A 21786-nucleotide genomic window follows, 5' to 3' on the forward strand; every position below is an offset into this window, starting at 1 on the left:
AGGTTAACTTTACCAACCCACTCTAGAAATAACCAAATAATAAAAAAAGTGAAAAAATAACAAAATTTAAGGACATATAATTTAATACAAAATAATAAAATTAAAAAAAAAATATCATAAGAAACCAAAGAAAAAACATTTGAGTCAATTCGAGTTAATTTGACTAACTCTTCATAAATAACATGAGACGGGGATTAAAAAGAAGCCAACCTCCAAAAAAAGGAATAGCCAAAAAAAGGCCCAAGTTAGATAAATAAAACATTATAAACAAAAATACTAGCTCACTCTAGTTAGTTTGACCACTTCGCTCTCGAGATAATAACAAAAAAAGAAGTGAGAAAATGACAAAACTTAAAGATAAATAATTTAATACAAAATGATAAAATTAAAAATAAAATAAAAGCATAAGAAATTGAAGGAAAAAAACCAAGTCAACTTGCAAAAAAGACCTAGTTAAATATAAAAAAATATTGAATAAAAAAATTCAAGCTAACTCGATTCAGTTGATTAACCCTCACTTGCCGCGCTCGAGGTAATTTAAAAGAAAAAAGTAAAAAAGTAAAAAAATCACATAACTCAAAAACCAATAATTTAACACCAAAGTATGAAATTGTTAAAAAATCAATTTCATAGAAAAAATTGAGGAAAAGAAATATGAGACAATCATGATTAACTTTACTAGCCTATTACTCGGGATATGAGATTGTGATAACTTAATAAAAAAAATGCAAAAAAAAATGAAGTTAAGGATTTAATAACCAAATGTCAAATAATGAATTTAAAAAAAAATCAATTTTCAATAAACTATTGGCTTGTTGGAAGGCAACCACGAAAAAAATAACAAAGTAAAATATTCAATTGTAAAACAATTTAAAACCCACACAATGCAAACCAAACATACTATAAAAAAATAAAATAATTAGGAGATAAATTGAAAAACAAAAAACAAAACTAAGAAAAGGATGTAAAAATGTTATTGAAAGAATGAAGACTAAAACTGGATAAAAAACCAAATGAAATTAAATGTTGAGGGATAAAATTAAAAAAAAAATCAAGAAAAAGGATAAGAATATAGCAATAAAAAAAATATGGACCAAGAATGAATTAAAGAAAATGCAATAAAATCAAAGGGGATGAAATTGCAAAAAAAAAAATCAAGAAAAGTATAAAGGATAAAAATAGAGCAATTAAAAGTAGAGAGCCAAATCAAATAAAAAAATCAAATTGAATAAAATACCTAATGATGAAATTGAAAAAATATATATATTTAAAAAAACATCAAAATTCAAATAAGCAATAATTAAGAAAAAGCATCAAAATTAATAAGATTACAAACTAGATGACATAATTGATTTTTTAGAAGTTGATACGTGTTTTTCTAGGAAATGAGAGAGAAAATAGAGAAAAAAGAAAGAAATTTCCATCGTAGCCCAACAAAAGCTTCTTCGTAAGCACGCGTCATATCACTTGAAAAAAGACGATGCGCCGCTCTTAATACCATGGTAGAAGCTGGTTTTTTGCTACTGTATTGTCCTTCATGAGCCACTTGAATGACGTGGAGGTTGTGGTGTGCTGACGTATAAAATGCATGCATCAATAATTTTTTTTAATAATATTTAAGAACTTACAATTATCAAGTCTCCTTGACATAAGTTAAAATAACAATAAAATCAGTCAAAAAAGATAAAAATACCCTTATAAATAACCTTTTTTTTTAATGGCTAGGTTATTCGATCATTTTATTGTTTAAAAAGAAAAGGATGAAGAAACCCCTCTAAGTGTGTGTGTGTGTATTTTCTCTTTCAAGTGCATAACTATAACTCTAATGTTTATTTAAAAAAAGAAAAGAAAAGAAAAGAGCCTCTTTACCAAAAAAGTATTATTATTTTTTAGCATTGAAGGACAAAATAATTATTATACTGTAACAAAAAACAATGTTTGGACCATCTTGTACCTGGTCAATTTTGCAATGATAAATGTATCCTATGAAAAAGACATTTCTACCCCTAATTGCAAGCTTAATAAGTTTTTTTTTCATGAAAAAATATATATTTGTATTATTTTAATTTATTTTTTTTGTGTCTCTAAAAATAGTAAAAAACTAGACTCATTTAGGGTTTTTTATTATGTGATTTCTACTTTGTAAATGCTGTATAATTAGCTTTCAACTCGAGATTTTAACCCCCCTGTTTGATTTTTTAAGAGACAAAGACATGGAGAGGGTTGGGGTTAGAAGAAAGAAAATTTTAATAATTATTTTTTTCATTCATTTAATTGTTTTTTATAGTTTGGTTTTTTTTATTTAATCTAATTTTCAATTTTCACCCCTATAAATAATAATAGATAATCATAGTTGTTGGGAGAGGTGATAATAATAGTAATATTGCTATTAAGAGAGATGTTAGCAAAAGTAACTATGGAGGTGATTATAATAACAAATATCATGGAAGTGGTATTGCTATGAATAATAATAATATTTTTTTATTAAAAAAATATAATCAATTTCAGTGTAATTGGTTATTGTGTAACCATGGTGATAAGATGATGATACTGAAAGTATTGATATTCATTCTTTTAAAAAAATTATTTTCATTCTTTTTTTCCCCTCATCTCTCCCTTAGAAATTAAAACAAATAAAATTTTTATTTATCATTTTTTTAAAATAAATATCTATAAAGTATAAATAAGACTATTTCTAGCTACTAGGGACACCTTTATATATAAGACTGCTATATTTTTTATTTGTTTGGTAGTATAATTGTGATTGTAGTTGTTTTTTATATAATTTTTTGTGTCTACATACATGATAATTATATGTTTTTTATTTTTAAAAAATAATTTTGAACATCAGTACATCAAAATGATTTAAAAATATTAAAAATATATTAATTTAAAGTAAATAAAAAATAAATAAAATTTAAATTTTTTTTAAAAATATTTTTGAAGTGCAAAAATAAACAAGAAACTATCATTTTTAAAAAAAAAAAAAAAACAGTTGCTTCGTTACATCATGGTAGAATTTGTTTTATTTGGTCAAATGTTAAGAACCAAATGAAATCACATGAACAGCATTTTGGATTCATGTCAAGGACGCAAACAAAGCTCGAGAATATATATATATTTCTTAACATGTGTTGTCCTAAAGTTTATGCAATTTTTGGAAAAATCAAATGTTTCTCGTGATTCAGCAGCGCCTGCTTCGCTTGTCTTGAGAGGAGGAGACACTTGACTTGCTGTCCTCTCCAATTATTATCATTAATAATCATAAAGAGGGTTTTCTCAAATGTGAAAAATATTAGCAAGAGCAGAGGGAGGACGCTTATAAACGTTCCATGATTCTTAGCTTCAGGGGAGCCCTCCGAATCTCTCTTTTCACATATCTTTTGTTTTTTTCTCTCCTTTTTACTTAATGCTTTGTTTATATAACTCTAGCTCAGGCCGTACGAGTCTTCTTCAACAAATAATGTCAACGAAAAATAATTTGAGGACCGAGTTAATTTAAAAAATACTAGGAGCCAAATCTTCCTCCCTGGTGAAAAGTCTATGACAAAAATCCACTGCTAACTCTTTGAGGTTATCTTCATCCCAAATCCACTTACCATTGTCGTCTTTCAGTGTCCTGATTCTGTTTCTTTGCCTCCTGGTTACAGTCTTCGCGTGGAAATAAGAGGACTTTTTATCCCCCAAGGAAGAACATTGGCACCTCGGTTTCTGAAACAAAAAATTTCCAATATGGTTCTATTCCTCTATCAGCCTGATTACCTTAGGGGACTTTTTATCCCCCAAGGAAGAACATTGGCACCGCGCGGGTTAATTATTTTTTATATTTTTAAAAAGTTAAGATCAAAAAGTATTAGGTATTTTTACAAAATTATACTTAAGAGTTTTAAGTTTGGTTATAACGTCTGACTTAAGAGTAATATTTATAATATTAATAATAACATTAAACTTGCATGACCCAAATTTAAGTGGGTTTGACTGCAATATCAGACCCAATAGCATTAGACGTGGATCTAGCTGCAAGGTCGTGTCATAAAAGTGTGATAATTAAATATATTAATTAAAAAAAAACAAAGAAAAAAACCAACATGAAGAAAAAGAAAAAAAATATGAATTAACTGGGTTAACCCTTCAAACCAGGTTAACCCGTCAAACCTTAGATTTGCGTCGTAAAAGTTTGATAACTAAATAGAAAAAAAAATAAATGGGTTAACCCAGAATTAACCGGGCTCACTCGTTAAACCAGGTTAACCCGTTAAACCCGAAATCTGTGTCATAAAAGTATGATAATTAAATAGATTAATTAAAAAGAAAAAAACAAAGGAAAAAAAACCAACATGAAAAAAAAAACTAATGAAGAAAAAGAAAAAGAATATGAATTAAATGGGTTAACCCTTCAAACCAGGTTAACCCGTCAAACCTTAGATTCGCGTCGTAAAAGTTTGAGAACTAAATAGGAAAAAAAAAATGGGTTAACCCAGAATTAATCGGGCTAACTCGTTAAATCAGGTTAACTCGTCAAACCCGAAATCTGTGTTATAAAAGTTTGATAACTAAATAGAAAAAAATTTAACATTAACAATTTAAATTAAACAAAAAAATTAATTAAAAAGAAAAACAATTACAAAAGTCATCAGCCTTTTCACTGTGGACTGCATTATGCAGTCCATAGTCAAAGGCATAAAAACAACAAAAAAAATAAAGCAAAATTTTTTTTGAATTAACTTATCAAACCAGGTTAACCCGTTAAATCCAGAAAACGTGTCATAAAAATCTGACAACTAAATAAAAAAATTAAACATTAATAAACTAAATTAAACAAAAACATTTTGTTAAAAGAAAGAAGAAAGAAGCAAAAAAAAAATCCCAAAAGGCATAAAAAAATTGCTAAAAAAATAAGACAACTTAAAAAAAAAAACCCAAAACATCAGTGTTTTACTGTGGATTGCACTATGCAGTCCAAGTAAAACACTGATTCCTTTTAATATATGTTATAATTATTAAAATATATAACAATAATAAATAAATAGGTAACCAAAAAAAGAGTTTAAAAGTAGTCTAATATTTCAGCTAATCTGGATTATTAAACAATTCAATAAAAAAATTAAAATAAAAAAAACTTAGTTAAATCATGCTAATTCGTAAATTTTACAAGCATGAAAATAAAATTAAAATAATTTTATAAAAAAATAAAAAATTAGAATATCAATTTCTAATAAATCAAATGAGAGTATGATGACTTCAAAAAAATAATAAGAAAAAAGATGAAGCTCAATTTGTAATAAATAAAATGTTGAATGATGAAAATTAAAAACATAATTTAAAAAGGTAAAAAAATTCCTCAATTTAAACCTATCCAAGTTGAGATGCAAAATGAAAGAAAATTAAATACTATCATTAACCTCAATTATCAAAAAACTTAATGTTGAAGGAGAGAGAAAAAAAGAAATTTATTTTAAAAAAGCAATGGAAAAAAATATGAGTTAACTTGAGTCAATCTACAAACCCTATGACCATAAAAATCAAACAACCCTTGAATCAGGTTCAATTAAGAGGTTTAATTTTTAACCAATTTAATTTTGAATGATGAGATAGCGAGAAGAATATCAATTTATAAAACTTACCAAAGAAAAAAATATAGCAATTAAAAGAATGAAAATCAAATTTGATAAAAAAAATAAAGGTTGAAATTGTAAAAAAATCAGGATAACCCAATAAAATGAAAATGAAAAAAAGTACAAAGATCAATTTTTAATAAATAAACTGGTAAAGAATGAAATTGAAATAACTCAATTTTAAAAAAGATCCCCAAAAAGAGTCAATTTGAGGTAATACTTGAAAACTTTGTAACTTTGATCCTGAAATCGATGACCCCGATCCCAAACCCATGATTAACCTTATAGTAACAGGAAAAAAAAATCTTAGTTATGAGCAAATGATTAAAATAACTCAATAGAAAAGAAAAGAAAAGGTAGAAAAATAAATTTCAAATAAATTAAATATTGAAGAATAAATTAAAATAAATCAATTTTTTTTTAAAAGTCAATCTACATTAACTTTTGAAATAATGACTCCGATTATAAACCTAAGACTAATTCTATAGAAAGCAAATCATAAAAAAAATAGGAAAGCAAATCTCTAAAAACATAAGTAAAAAAACATAAGCTTTTTTTTTTAAAAAAAAAATAAGCCAACTTGGATTAACCTCATTGACATGACTAAAAGATTGATGTCTTCTCCCAAGTGCAGGAGTGTCAAAGTAATAAATAACCCGGCAAGACCGGGGTCGAACCACAGGGAGGTTAATTGTACAAATTATGAACGACAATAGTATAACAACAATAATAATAGTAATAACAATAACAACAACAACAATAATAATAGTAATAACAATAATAACAACAATGACAAGAATAATAATAATAATAATAATAATAATAATAATAATAATAAAGAAAGAGAAGAAGAAGAAGATGATGAGAACTTGGAGATGGAAAATTAATGTAAGGATTAAACAATAATAAATGATGAGAACTTGTAGATGGAAAATTAATGTAAGGATTAAACAATAATAATAACAAATGTCAAGGTTAGAGGTTTCACTAATGGTATGTCAAACAAGTATAGTATAAACTCTTATTATTCAATTGAAAACCACACACAAAGGAGGTTCCAATCAGATTATAGATTGTTAACATGATTACATTAGTCATCTTATTCGATTAATGCTAGTACTTGTAAATCTCGTCAAGCATTCATGATTATAACTTATGTTAACAACAAATCAAGTTCCTTTCATAGCTCAACAAATCATGTTCCTTTCATAGCTCAGATGTCGGTTATACCATACAGTATGAACTATGAAAGTGCTAAGCATTTGTTGTACCAAGTGTTATACAACATAAATCAAGATTAGTCATTTAACAAGTAAAGTATTAAAGAGTGAATAAGATAACAAATACAAAACATGTTAGTATCAAACATTAAAGTCCACATTGAGTTTACACTATACTTGTTCTTACACTATTAGTGTAACCTTTTCACCTTGACATAATAAACTTAGCTAGACATAATGAAAGAAAGAAAAATAAATAAACAAAATAAGAACATAAATAAGATAAAAGTTAGCTAAGTAAATGAAAGGAAATGAAAGGCATAAACTTGATATTAATGAAAGCAAAGCATAAACATTACAAAAAAATACAAAAAGAGAAAGTAAGAGCATGATCTTGATCTAGAAACCAAGATGCCTAAATGCATGGAAAATGCCTCCTTTTATAGGCCAAAATGGCAAATGAGTGGGTGGCCAACTCTTGATTTGGTGACAATTCTTATCTTCTCTTGTCTACCCAAAATGTCATTGATAACGTCAAAATTGGAACCACTTGAAAACATGAAAATTGTAGGAAAATGTCTCAGCTGTCTTGTGTAAAACATTCAGCTCATTTGGACTTCTAGAACTCCAGATATGGTTAAAATACTGAACAATGCTCGGGCTGGAGGATAGCTTCGGGCTTCTTTGTTGTTGTTACAATTTGGACTTGAAAATGGCCTTTTTAGATCTTAGGCTCCATATGAAAGTTGTAGGCCTATGTCTTACCTTTCCATCCATATAAAGTGGACCTAAATCTGAGATCTACAACTCCAGAGATGATCCAATTACCAAACAGTGTTCTGATGTGGACTGCACCGACATCTCTTTTCGGAGTTTAGCCATCTCTTTGTCCTTTCAATTTCAATTCTTAAATTCATCAATCAATCCTTTCATTTATGTGATATGCCTGCATTAAAAATAGACATTTACCACAAATTAAAGGTATCTTATATTATTAGATACATTATTATAAAACATGCTTTAGTTAAGGAGTTATTGATACTTCAAGTGTAAAATGATGATATAAAACCATGATAAAAATGCACTTTTAAGTACTAATCACACCCCCCAACCAGCTTATTACTAGTCCCTAGTAATCAAAGCGTTAAAATAGAAAAAAAATTTGCAAATTCCACAAAGTAAGATATTCATCATTTAACTTCCATTAATCTATCCAGATAAACAAACTCTCATTAAATTTATATATCTGCTCATTACCTCTTAACAATATATTAATAAACCTTTCTTTTATGCTCAATATATCAACACATAATTATGGGGCTTTTCTTGGAAGAAAACAAAATTTTTGTTCTAATGTTTAAGGTTAACTTCCTTGGGTTGGGATTATTATTTTTTTCTTTTTTTTTTTAATGTATATACATATAATTTAAAAACATCATGCATCTTTAACCCATGTAACGAGCTTTCATCTAATGACTCCCAAACCAGTTGGTCTTAGGGCATTAGGTGTTAAGACACCCCTACGAGCTTAGTAACTCGGGTCGCAGATACTGGTATGTAGATAGTGCAATGTTTGATTCCCTTAAGCTTTTCTCCTCAACCCATGTAACAAGCGTTGGGCCAATAGCTCCCAAGTCAGTTGACTTTAGGGTATTAGGTGTTAAAACACCCCTTCGGGCTTAATTGCTTAGGTTAGGGAGGCTACGAAACCAAACTCATCTACATTTTTATTATTATCATTTTTTTCTTGTTTTTTCCTTTTTTTTTTCTTTTTTTTTCTTTTTTCTTTTTTTTCTTAATTATATACAATCCCTTTCCCTTAGTTGTTACCTTTAACAAAAGAACATAAATAATGTAATAATCCAATATGCAACCCACAATCATATGTTAAAGTGTGGGTGTGTAAATTAAGGTTTAAGAATACATGTTAAATAAGTATATGAGCAGAATTAAGTGATAACAATGCGAGAGTTTGTAAACCTGAATATTTCAAGAAGTATTATAATAGACCTTGTTAAGAATGGTTACTAAGATGCGTCTTAAGAGTCATTTTAACAAAAGAACTCCTTTACTCTGCCATCCTAGTAACAACAATTATGCAAAAGAGCTCCTTTACTCTGCCATCCTAGTAACAACAATTATGCACATGCTTTATGAAATGAAAGATATTTTTTTTTATCAACTACTACCCTCTCCCCCCAACCAAAACGAGACATTGTCCTAAATGTTCTAAGGTAGAAAGATAGAGTATAGAAGATATCACCTGAAATAACGAATACTGACAAACCTGAAACACACTGAAACAAAAATAAGAAACAACAAAACACAATAATAAAACCAAAAGACACAAAAATTCACTAGTTGTGATTGTGGCTCACATCTTCCCTTGGTTTTACGTCCAAGAAAAATGAAGGCTCAAATCCAATCTAAGCTTTTTACGGCTTTCCTTAGATGACCAATTTATGCGACTCATGGAAGGATCAATCACAGAAATGAAAGATTGTAGTTGGTCAATCAATTGTTCAGTAGTAGCAGCAAAGATTATGATTTGTCATGCAGAAGATAGAAATTCCTGTTCCACAACATGATCAAGAAAAGATAAAGCTAAAACATGGCTACAAAATTTGAGACCAGGATCCATTCGTGCTTGGGATGAAATGCAACAACAATTTTTAAAGAAGTTTTTCCCATCTCATAGAACAAACTCTTTCAAGAGACAAATCACCACTTTCACTCAAAAACCAGGAGAAACATTTTACCAATGTTGGGATAGGTATCGAGACTTGCTTAGTACTTGCCCTCATCATGGTTTTGAAACATGGAAATTGGTTTCACATTTCTATGAAGGGTTAACACCTAAAGATAGGCAAATGGTTGAATTGATGTGCAATGGAACTTTTGAAGATAAAGACCCTGATGAAGCAATGGAGTACTTAGACTTGTTAGCTGAAAATGCTCAAAATTGGGACACTGCGGGTACTTATGAGGCACCGAGTAAAACTCAACCTCACACATCTAGTGGAGGCATGTACAACCTTAGGGAAGATCATGACCTTCAAGCCAAGTTTGCATCTTTAGCTAGAAAAGTTGAGGCACTAGAATTGAAAAAGAGTGGTCAATTAAAATCTATTGAAAACATTGTGTGTCAAATCTGTGAAACAAATGAACACTCAACTAGTAATTGTCCAACCTTGCCTTCTTTTAAGGAATGTCTCCATGAACAAGCCCATGCTTTAAACAATTTCCAAAGGGCCAACCATAACCCATACTCCCAAACATACAACCCTGGTTGGAGGAATCACCCAAATTTCAATTGGAAGAGTGAGAACAACAATGCACAAACTTCACAACCACCGTTTCAAGCACACCATAATTTCCAAAATTCTCATGGATATGCACCTCCTTATGCTCCACCTCCTAGAAGAAATCTTGAGGAAACATTGCATGCATTCATTGAAAAGAAAGAGACAATCAATACTCAACTTGCTCAAAATATGACAGATTTTAAAGATACTCTTGCTAAATTAACATCTGCTCTCAGTTTCCAAGAGAAAGGTAAGTTTCCATCTCAAACACAACAAAATCCTAAAGGGCAATACAATGCAAATACAAGTAGTTCCGGAAGCCAACACATGGATCAAGTCAAATCAGTCACTACTCTGCGCAGTGGTAAGGTTATTGAAAAACCCTCTCTTGAACCTTATGAGAAAAATGATGAATCAATCTCTAAGGGTAAGGAAGGGGATGAATCTGAAAATTGCAAAGAAACGACTGATTCACCGCCAGCACTTCCATTTCCTCAAGCCATGACCAAACAAAGGAAAGTCAATCACAACTCTGAAATCTTTGAAATTTTCAAACAGGTAAGGATCAATATACCATTGTTGGATGCTATTAAACAGGTTCCTTCCTATGCTAAATTTTTGAAAGATCTATGCACTGTGAAGAGGAAACTGAATGTGAAAAAGAAAGCCTTTCTAGCCGAACAAGTGAGTGCTATTCTTTAGAACAATAATGCTTTGAAATATAAAGACCCTGGTTGTCCTACAATTTCTTGCTTTATTGGAGAGCATAAAATTGAAAGAGCCTTACTTGATCTTGGTGCTAGTGTGAATTTACTTCCATATTCAGTTTTTCAGAGTCTCAATCTAGGTGAGTTAAAACCAACTTCTATATCTCTTTTACTTGCCGATAGATCTGTAAAAGTGCCTAGAGGAATAATTGAAGACGTGTTAGTACAAGTCGATAAATTCATTTATCCTGTGGATTTTATTGTCTTGGACACAGAACCTGTTGAAGCATGTAATTCATTTCCTGTTATTTTAGGACGTCCGTTTCTTGCAACCTCTAACGCATTGATTAATTGTAGGAATGGATTGATGAAGCTATCATTTGGAAACATGACATTGGAGATGAATATTTTCAACATTTGCAAGCAACCTGGAGATGATAATGATTTACAAGAAGTAGATCATATTGACGAATTAGTTTATAATCAACTTGAATCTACTTTAAGTAAAAATGAATTGGATGAAACTGAAGATTTGCAAATGGTTTATTCTGAGGAAGAAATCACGGATGAAACAAGCACCGAAAATGTTGATGCAAATCTTTTGTCAACAGTGACAACAGATTCGACATCTGACATCACACTAATCGATGATTACTTTCCTAACAAATCCTTACTTTCTCTTAGTCCAATGCCTTGGTATAATAAAAATATCAATTTTCTTGCTTTAGGAGATTTGCCAGTTGATTGGAGTACCCAAGACAAAGAAAAGTTTTTGAACGAAGTGAAGAACTTTTATTCTGATGACCCTAACTTATTCAAATATTGTCCTGATCAAATATTTCAAAGATTCATTCCTGACAATGAGGTAAGTAGTGTCATTAAATTTTGTCATTCTGAAGCATGTGGAAGTTGTTTCTCGTCAAAAAAGACAATTGCAAAAATCTTTCAAAATGGATTTTATTGGCCCACCATGTTCAAGGACACGCATGCATTCTGCAAAACTTGTGAAAATTGTCAAAAGATTGATACTGGTCAAAAAGTTTTGTTTTATGATTCTCAACTCTATGCAGTCCCTAGAGAGCTAAGATCAAGATGGAGCAATCCTTATGGGGCTTGTGATATTGAGAATTCAATGAATGACAATGATTTTAAGGAAAATGGACATCGTTTGAAAGCTCACTTTGATAATTTTCTTAATGAAAACGAATCAACTGGTTTGAATGATTTTGTAGATAAAGGTTGATTATTTTTTTCTCACATTGTTTTTGTGTTTCTTTTTGAGTGATTTTTGCTAGTTTCTCTCACCCCGGTCAAATGGCGGATAACGGTACTCCGTGACTTAAGTCGGTTCTTTCAGTTTCCCACAATAACTGATATCTGTGTATATATCTATGCAATTCTTTGAATCTCTCTTCCAATTCTCATTTGAAAATGGACACTAATCTTGAAAAATTGAAAAAGTATTTTCCCGCTCTGCCTCAGAATGCGATTACAAAAATTTACCGTGCTAGATGTGCAAGATTGAGATTGTTAATGAATCATGGAATTCCTGAAGATATTCGCTGGTTGATTGAAGCAAAGATCCGATTATCAGGTGAGTCCTCTAACTTCATTTCACACATGCCTGGAACAGGTAAAAGCACTTTTGCAAAGAAGCGTCGTGCAAAACGACTGGATGTCTGTCATCGATGTGCTAGATGGACTTGTAATACACAATGTCGTTCTTTAGGAATGGTATCTATAAACCGTGAAGATAAAATACAATTCATTAAGGATGGCCTGAGCAAGGAGTCTTTAGATAATCTTCTATTGACTCTTGAGACACATCCTAGTGGAGATGTGCATCGTGCAATTCATGATTTATGGCCACTATTGCATAAAGAACATGATCGACTTAGTCTTGGGAATCTGACTAAAAAAGACCCTGTTTGCTAGTTTTTAAGAAAACTGGATGGGAAGCCTATCCCCGACCCATAGAGGGTGTTTAAGCCGTTCTTGGACGTAAAACCAAGGGAAGATGTGAGCCACAATCACAACTATGATTTGAATTTTTATTTGTAAAAACTTGTGTCTTTTGATTTTATTAATAACATAATATTTGTGTTTTGTTGTTTCTTATATTTGTTTAAGTGTGTTTCAGGTTTGTTAATGTTCATTATTTCAGGTGATATCTTCTATACTCTATCTTTCTACCTTTAAACATTGAGGACAATGTCTCGTTTTAGTTGGGGGGAGAGAGTAGTTGATAAAAAAAAAAAAATTGGGGGGAGAGGGTAGTAGTTGATAAAAAAAAATTGTTTTTCATTTCATAAAGCATGTGCATAATTGTTGTTACTAGGATGGCAGAGTAAAGGAGCTCTTTTGTTAAAGTGACTCTTGAGACGCATCTTAGTAACCATTCTTAACAAGGTCTATTATAATACTTCCTGGAATATTCAGATTTACAAACTCTCGCATTGTTATCACTTAATTCTGCTCATATACTTATTTAACATGTATTCTTAAACCTTAATTTACACACACACACTTTAACATATAATTGTGGGTTGCATATTGGATTATTACATTATTTATGTTCTTTTGTTAAAGGTAACAACTAAGGAAAAGGGATTGTATATAATTAAGAAAAAAAACATGAAAAAAAAAGAAAAAAAAAGAAAAAAAAATGATGATAATAAAAATGTAGATAAGTTTGGTTTCGTTGCCTCCCTAACCTAAGCAATTAAGCCCGAAGGGGTGTTTTAACACCTAATATCCTAAAGTCAACTGACTTGGGAGCTATTGACCCAACGCTTGTTACATGGGTTAAGGAGAAAAGCTTAAGGGAATCAAACATTGCACTATCTACATATCAGTATCTGTGACCCGAGTTACTAAGCTCGTAGAGGTGTCTTAACACCTAATGCCCTAAGACCATCTGGTCTGGGAGTCATTAGCCGAAAGCTCGTTACATGGGTTAAAGACAATAATTGAATAAGTAAGGGTCATCCCAATAAAAATTTTGCACGTTGCTTAAAGATTTTCTTTTGTCTTCGGTACTCGAGTGAGCTAACAAAAATCCTGAAACAAGAAAATTGATATTTTTAGCAAACCAAGGCATTGAACTAAGAGAAAGTAGAGATTTATCAGGAAAGTAATCATCGATTGGTGTAATGTCGGGTGTCGAATCTATTGTCACTTTTGATAAAAGATCCGCATCAATATTTTCGGTGCCTTTTTCAGCCTTGACTTCTTCCTGATTGGTCATGGCATGAGAAAATGGAAGTGCTGGCGGGGAATCAGTCTTTTCTTTGTAATTTTCAGATTCAACCTCTTCCTTACCCTCAGAGATTGACTCATAATCTTTCTCATGAGGTTCAAGAGAGGGTTTTTCAATAACCTTACCACTGCGAAGAGTAATGACTGATTTGACTTGGTCCATGTGGTGGCTTCCAGAACTACTTGCATTTGCATTGTATTGCCCCTTGGGATTTTGTTGTGGTTAAGATGGAAACTTACCTTTCTCTTGGAAACTGAGAGCAGATGTTAATTTTGCAAGAGTATCTTTAAAATCTGTCATGTTTTGAGCAAGTTGAGTATTGATTGTCTCTTGCTTTTCAATGAAGGCATGCAATGTTTCCTCAAGATTTCTTCTAGGAGGTGGAGCATAAGGAGGTGCATATCCATGAGAATTTTGGAAATTGTGGTGTGCTTGAAACTGTGGTTGTGAAGTTTGTGCATTGTTATTATCACTTTTCCAATTGAAATTTGGGTGATTTCTCCAACCATGGTTGTATATTTGTGAGTATGGGTTGTGGTTGGCCCTTTGGAAACTGTTTAAAGCATAGGCTTGTTCATGGAGACATTCCTTAAAAGAAGACAAGGTTGGACAATTATTGGTTGAGTGTTCATTTATTTCACAGATTTGACACACAATGTTTTCAACAGATTTTAATTTACCACTCTTTTTCAATTCTAGTGCCTCGACTTTTCTAGCTAAAGATGCAAACTTGGCTTGAAGGTCATGATCTTCCCTAAGGTTGTACATACCTCCACTAGATGTATGAGGTTGAGTTTTACTCGGTGCCTCATAAGTACCCGCGGTGTCCTAATTTTGAGCATTTTCAGTTAACAAGTCTAAGTATTCCATTGCTTCATCAGGGTCTTTATCTTCAAAAGTTCCATTGCACATCAATTCAACCATTTGCCTATCTTTAGGTGTTAACCCTTCATAGATTTGCCTATCTTTAGGTGTTGACCCTTCATAGAAATGTGAAACCAATCTCCATGTTTCAAAACCATGATGAGGGCAAGTACTAAGCAAGTCTCGATACCTATCCCAACATTGGTAAAATGTTTCTCCTGGTTTTTGAGTGAAAGTGGTGATTTGTCTTCTGGTTTTTGAGTGAAAGTAGTGATTTGTCTTTTGAAAGAGTTTGTTCTATGAGATGAGAAAAACTTCTTCAAAAACTGTTGTTACATTTCATCCCAAGCATGAATGGATCCTGGTCTTAAATTTTGTAGCCATGTTTTAGCTTTATCTTTTAATGAAAAAGGAAAAAACTTTAATCTGATGGTGTTCATGCTACAATTCAAATTATTATATGTGTTGCAGACCTCCTCAAATTCCTTTAAATGCAAGTATGAATTTTACAATTCTAAGCCATGAAAAGAAAGTAAAAGTTGAATAATACCTAGTTTAAAATTAAAATGAGATGCATCGAGAGGAAAAACTATGCATGATGGTGCACTTGTTCTTATGGGATTCATGTGGTCTCTAAGTGTTCTAGCACGGTTATTCTCATTATTCTCATTATGAAGTGATTGATTATCTTCTTCGGCCATATTTTCTGAAAATGATGAGGATACGAAGTGATTGATTATCTTCTTTTTTCATTATGAAGTGATTGATTATCTTCTTCGGCCATATTTTCTGAAAATGATGAGGATACCCTACAAAGTCTACCATTTGATGTACGTGACCACACTCTTATGCACGTGTAGTAATAGAATAAAAGGAAAAAGAAAATAAAAGAAGAAGAAACAAGAGAAAATAAATAAAGTTATATATAAGAAAAGTGAAAAGAGAAAGTAAAATAACTACTATAATTTATACAACTTACCTCCCCGGCAACGGCGCCAAAAACTTGACACGACTAAAAGATTGATGTCTTCTCCCAAGTGCAGGAGTGTCGAAGTAATAAATAACCCGGCAAGACCGGGGTCGAACCACAGGGAGGCTAATTGTACAAATTATAAACGATAATAATACAACAACAACAATAATAACAACAACAACAATAATAATAGTAATAACAATAATAACAACAATGACAATAATACTAATAATAATAATAATAATAATAATAATAATAATAATAAAGAAAGAGAAGAAGAAGAAAAAGAAGAAATAATAATAAAGAAAGAGAAGAAGAAGAAGATGAAAATGATGAGAACTTGTAGATGGAAAATTAATGTAAGGATTAAACAATAATAATAACAAATGTCAAGGTTAGAGGTTTCACTAATGGTATGTCAAACAAGTATAGTATAAACTCTTATTATTCAATTGAAAACCACACACAAAGGAGGTTCCAATCAGATTATAGATTGTTAACATGATTACATTAGTCATCTTATTCGATTAATGCTAGTACTTGTAAATCTCGTCAAGCATTCATGATTATAACTTATGTTAACAACAAATCAAGTTCCTTTCATAGCTCAGGTAACAAATCATGTTCCTTTCATAACTCAGATGTCGGTTATACCATACAGTATGGGCTATGAAAGTGCCAAGCATTTGTTGTACCAAGTGTTATACAACATAAATCAAGATTAGTCATTTAACAAGCAAAACATGTTAGTATCAAACATTAAAGTCCACATTGAGTTTACACTATACTTATTCTTACACCATTAGTGTAACCTTTTTACCTTGACATAATAAACTTAGCTAGACATAATGGAAGAAAGAAAAATAAATAAACAAAATAAGAACATAAATAAGATAAAAGTTAACTAAGTAAATGAAAGGCATAAACTTGATATTAATGAAAGCAAAACATAAACATTACAAAAAAATACAAAGAGAGAAAGTAAGAGCATGATCTTGATCTAGAAACCAAGATGCCTAAATGCATGGCAAATGCCTCCTTTTATAGGCCAAAATTGAGAACTATTGATTTGATGACTAATTAATGAGTGGGTGACCAACTCTTGACTTAGTGACAATCCTTAGCTTCTCTTGTCTACCCAAAACGTCATTGATAACGTCAAAATTGGAGCCATTTGAAAACATGAAAGTTGTAGGAAATTGTCTCAGCTTTCTTGTGTAACAAATTCAGCTCATTTAAACTTCTAGAACTCCAGATATAGTCAAAATACTGAACAGTGCTTGGGCTGGAGGACAGCTTCGAGTTTATTTGTTGTTGCTACAATTTGGACTTGAAAATGACCTTTTTAGATCTTGGGCTCCATATGAAAGTTGTAGGCCTATGTCTTACCTTTCCATCCATATAAAGTGGATTTAAATATGAGATCTACAACTCCAGATATGATCCATTTACGAAATAGTGTTCCGGTATAGACTGCACTGACATCTCTTTTCGGAGTTTAGCCATCTCTTTATCCTTTCAATTTCAATTCTTAAATTCATCAATCAATCCTTTCATTTATGTGATAGGCCTGCATTAAAAATAGACATTTACCACAAATTAAAGGTATCTTATATTATTAGATATATTATTATAAAACATGCTTTAGTTAAGGAGTTATTGATACTTCAAGTATAAAATGATGATATAAAACCATGATAAAAATGCATTTTTAAGTACTAATCACTCATAATTCAGGTGTAATATTTAAAACTTATAATTCGTGAAATTCTTGAACCGAGTTTAATTAAAAAGCTTAATTTTCAATTAATTTAATTTTGAAGAATGAATCTATGAAAAAAGTAAATTTAAAATACTTGCCAAAGAAAAAAGACATAAATAAAAAGAATAGGGATCAAATTTGAAAGAAAAAAATCATGGAGGATGAAATTGAAAAAAAACTAAAAATTGATCCCAAACAAAATAATAACAATCAGACTAAATTGAAATGATAAAAATAAATAAAAGGGGCTTGAAATAAAAAATAAAAAATAAAAAAAGTAATAAAAAATAAAGGCTAGATCTAAAAGATTAAAAATTAAAAAGCGGGTAAAATTGAAAAACATGTGTACTTTAATGATTTATTTAAAGTAAAAAAATAATAAAAAAAATAAAAACCAAAATGTGAAAGAAAAATAAATTATAGGGGCTGATTTTATTTTGAGGGTGTGGATAGATATAAAAGAAAATAAAGATGTTGGAGCCATACTCGATACACAATAGAGATACGCATCCTTTATTGAATCAAGTTTGGTGGTCGGACAACCCCTTAGTTATTGTCATTATATTTAATAAATATAGTTTATAATAATACCTGTGAGTACCGAGAGATTTATAATAAAACAACTGTAAAATTATAAAGAATTCTTGAGTGAGAGTTTTGATGTGCTTGTCTTTAAGTGATTCAAAGTAATTATATTATTTTAAAAAAATTAAAAATTAAAATAGTTTTAAGTAACATATATTATATTATTTTATTTTAGGGTTAAATTAGTAATTTTACTATATAAAAAGATAAAATAACTAATTTAACTCTATATAATTTATAAAAAATAATTATATTACAGTTGAAAAATCACCTTGCATCCAATACTTAATTCAAAAGTTTCATATTATTAATAGATAATATCATAATTATATTTTTACAGTGAATAATAATTCAAGTCTCGATGAACAATACATTTATTAGGAGAATTAGTTTTTATTAATTAGTCTCCAGGAAGCAGAAAACGGTTTGGTTGGCTATAAGTACTTCAACTAGTTTCTACAGTCTATGAAGAATCCGTACTTTACTCATACGTGATGATAATATGATTTGATGCGATGGAATAAAAGTTCTTGTAATTTAAAAAAGAAAAAGAAAAATAGGACCAAATATGATTTTATAGATTAAGAGAATATTACTGATGTTCTCCCTCGACCTCGTCATCTTAAGAAAAGATTTGAATCTTTCTGAAACGAGAGAAGGGAAGGCGGGCCACAGCTCACATAGTTTTTGTAATTATAGTTTTTAAAAAATAATTTTAGTTGCGATTTAAGAAAAAAATTTTAATTTTTTTATTTAAAATTACTGTGAGATGAGTTTTTATAATCAAAATAAATAAAAAAGAAAAGTACAAGAAACAAAATCTATTTAACTAATTAAAAGATTTGTTTATATGATTGAGTAAAATAAGATACCAAAACAACAACGGTGGTATCAAAAAGTTTTATATATTTGTGTGGGGATGAGAAAATTAAGAAAATAAAGTAGAATAAATACTACAAAATACTTTGATGTTCTTCCAAAATACCTAACCACCTTATTTTCATCATATATATATATATATATATATATATATGATGAAATATATATATATATATATATATATATCTTTTTAATTGTATATTTCTTTATTTTTTAAAAAATAAAAAATAACAACCTCCCTTGATATTAAATTATTAATTATTAATCAATTATTAGTCCGGTTTTATATTTATTTTTTATAAATTACTAATTTGAGTTTCACAAATTTTAAAACGATAAAATTAGAATATATATTTATATAATCGATAAAATTAATTGAAATATATATAAATTAGAATATATATTCATGTTAATAAAAGAATTATTAATTATTAACCTTATTATCATCCTAGCCTCGTTTGGTCCCTGCAAATTTAGATTGGGTTGCCCATAAAAAGAATGCTATCTAAGAAGGCCGGATGAGAAGACCACGATAAAAATTTTCTGGTGTGTAGAAAGTAAATATGATTAGTTTTTTCTTTTTCTTTTTCTTGTGTCTATCTATTTTTTCAGAGTAAATATAATTAATTAATCTATAAATACAATAAGATTTCTTTCATACCACCCACGTTGAAGAGACTATATAGTGATATAATGAGACAATAAAAGAAATACGATAAAAACAAATAATCTAAATTACCTGCATCTTTAATTTGTGATTAGATAATAGTATTTCTTTAGATAGTTTTTGGTATGATGATAGTATTAACTGAATTAGATAAATAATTATTTTATTTTATGTCTAGTGTACATTATACGGGAATGAACAATTTGTCTTTTTCATATTTAGTAAACAATAAACAAGATAAAATAACATAATGTAATAATACTCATTTATTATCTAATATTTGAAATGGATATTATAACATATATTGTTTTCTAAATCAAGATCCCAAGGTATTTATATATAAGATTAAGATAAAATATAAAAAAAATTATTTTATTTTATCTTTCAATTATTGTCAAACTTATATATTTTAAAAAATAATTAGATATTATATTTTCTACTTTAGTTTTTATTGAATATTAAAATTAATAATATTATAATAATTTTAATTATAAAAACATATAAAATAGCCTAACACATAAATCCAGATTAACCTTATGGATTAGCCTAAGATTCAATAGATTTAGGGTCTAAACCTATTTAAATTTAAGAAAAAATAAAGAAAGAAATGATTAGACCTGACCTAAGCAAAAACTGAAGTTAACCTAGGATTAAACAAGGGTAAACAATCCCTTGATTTTTTTTTTTGTCAAATCAAGGTTGCTTTGATTTTTTTGTAAAGAGAAAAATCAAATCAATTTGAGCCAATCTTCCCAACTTGTGACTCGGGCCTTGTTACAAGTCGACCTCAAGTCAAGTTTTATAATTATGATAATGAACACTTTTATCCTTATATTAACCTACGTCAACTTAGGTTGACTCTCTTAAATTGTGACCCAAGCCTTGTCTTTTTTTCTTTTTTTTTTATTTACGTGGGGTGTCCGGGCCAGCTTACGCGCACCACGACTAATCCCCACGGCCCACTGAACATCCTGCAAGCCCAGTGAGCAGGTAAGGCACCGCGGGGGTGACAGACGTGCATGGTGAGGACCCAAGCCTTGTCTTGATTTGTCTTTTAGTTGGTTTTTAAAACTATGATTATAAACACTTTCATCCTTACATTGACCTAAATAAACCTGGGTTAACCCACCTGACCTTTAACCTGAGTCTTGTCTCGAGTGGACCTCTTAGTAGTGTTTTAAAATTATGATAATAATTATTTTTATTTTTACACTAACTCAACTCAATTCGGGTTAACTTTCCTGACATATGACTTATCTTTGGTCAATTTTTAAGTTGGATTTTAAAACTATAATAATAACAAGCAATTTTATCTTTATGTTAACTTAGGCTACAATCAATCTGACCTGTGACCTAAGCTTTATCTTGAATCAATTCTCAAGTCAAGTTTTTAAATTATAATAATAATTATTTTTATTTTTATATTAACTCAAAAAAATAAAATAGACTAACCCTCCTAACCCTTGATCTGAGACTTGTCCCTAATTGACTTCAGAGTTGGGTCACCACTCATCAATCAAATTTATATGTCAATAAAAAAAGTATAGGATTAAAAAAGTAGAGAAAAAATTGACGAGCTAACTTGATTTAAAAAATTTGAATCAACCCATCAGATGTTGATTTGTTTATGAACTTTTTTGCTTGTTTTAAACCTTTTTTTTTTCAAAATAATTTTATATAAATATAGTATAGTCATTGATTAGTACTTAAAAATATATTTTTATCAAGGTTTTATGTCATCATTATGCACTTCAAGTATCAATAACTCCTTAATTAAAACATGCTTTATAATAATATATCTAATAATATAAGATATCTTTAATTTGTGGTAAATGTTCATTTTAAATGCAGGTCTATCACATAAATTAAAGGATTGATTGATGAATTTAAGAACTGAAATTGAAAGGACAAAGAGATGGCCAAACTTAGAAAAGAGATATCGGTGCAATC

Source organism: Populus euphratica, unplaced genomic scaffold, assembly GCF_000495115.2.
Source record: "Populus euphratica unplaced genomic scaffold, PopEup_1.0 scaffold346.1, whole genome shotgun sequence".
NCBI lineage: Eukaryota > Viridiplantae > Streptophyta > Magnoliopsida > Malpighiales > Salicaceae > Populus > Populus euphratica.